The sequence below is a fragment of the Octopus bimaculoides genome, chromosome 2 (genome assembly GCF_001194135.2).
Source record: "Octopus bimaculoides isolate UCB-OBI-ISO-001 chromosome 2, ASM119413v2, whole genome shotgun sequence".
NCBI lineage: Eukaryota > Metazoa > Mollusca > Cephalopoda > Octopoda > Octopodidae > Octopus > Octopus bimaculoides.
In genome coordinates this window covers 30,665,500-30,666,688 of record NC_068982.1, presented here as the reverse complement: position 1 = coordinate 30,666,688, position 1,189 = coordinate 30,665,500, and the positions used below count along the sequence as shown (strand labels likewise).

At 36.8% G+C, this 1,189-nt stretch overlaps 1 long non-coding RNA gene across 1 annotated transcript in view; it reads left to right on the top strand.

The window, feature by feature from the left end:
• The first annotated feature begins 237 nt into the window (after window positions 1–237).
• Window positions 238–1,189, top strand: part of LOC128250627 (uncharacterized) — a 32,551-nt gene continuing 31,599 nt past the window's right edge. The window contains exon 1 of the long non-coding RNA XR_008266656.1: window positions 238–400. This is a non-coding gene — a long non-coding RNA (uncharacterized LOC128250627). The remainder of the gene's footprint in view (window positions 401–1,189) is intronic.

Genomic DNA, 1,189 nt, shown 5'->3' with positions numbered 1-1,189 from the left:
GATGATGATGATGATGATGATTGTGATACTGGCAGTGGTGGTGTTGATGATGATGATGAGGAGGAGGAGGAGGAGGAGGAGGATAATGATGACAATGACAGCGATGCTGGTAGTAGTGGTGGTGGTCCTCATTGTGGGTGTAATGATGATGATGATGGTTACAACAATAAGAAATTCTGATTATATTGCTGGACTCGCAAATATAACATTGTCACAGACTCTTTTACCTCCATTGTCATCTTCTTTTCCAGCAGTAGCAGCAGCAGCAATAGCTTTCAAACGTTGTTGTGTAATGTTTTTGTATGTCAGGCAGGCAGATTAAGGGATGATTTGCCAGTTTTGATTAGTTATGAGAGGAGATGATGATGTCACAGCTTCAGGCAATCTGTAGATGATGGAGGTGAGTGTTTCTTTTTTTTTGTGTTGAGAAATCTTGTGGAACACTCCAAAACTGGTATGCATTTCTTCAATGGAACATGCCGAGAGAAATAACAATCATATCTAATCAAACCCACAATGAAACAAACATCATTTTAGATAAAAATTATATAAACGAACAACAACAACAATAAAACAAACAATGTTGACAACAACAACAACAATAACGATGACAACGACGATGATGAGGATGATAATGATGGCAGGAACATCAACTAATACATCAACAACATTCTTATTTTCTGAAATAATTATTTTCATTTTTAAAATATTTATTGCTGTTCCTTTGGTTTGTAATATATGTTGTTTTTGCAATGTCTTTTTTTTATTACTCTCAACAATTTTATTATTGCTGTTGTTGTTGTTGTTAATATTTCTGCTGCTGCTGCTGTTGCTGCTGCGGTGGTTGTTCTTGTTATTGTTGTTGTTGTTTTTTCATTGGATTTTGCTGCGGTTATCGCTGTTGATGTTGAGCATGTTGCTAACTGGTTCTTGCGGTTCTTGCCTGTTGTTACTGCTGCTGTTGTGTCTAATGTTCTTGATGTTGTTGCTAATGTGATTGTTGTTAGTCGCAAAAATTATTGTTGGTGTTGTTGTCGTTATTGTTGATTTTGGAGTTGTTATTAGCATTGTTATTTCTGGTGTTTTTGTTGTTCATATTACTGCATGTGTGTGTGAGTGTGTGTGTGTGAGTGTGTGTGTGTGTGAGTGTGTGTGTGTGAGTGTGTGTGTGTGTGTGTGTGTGTGTGTG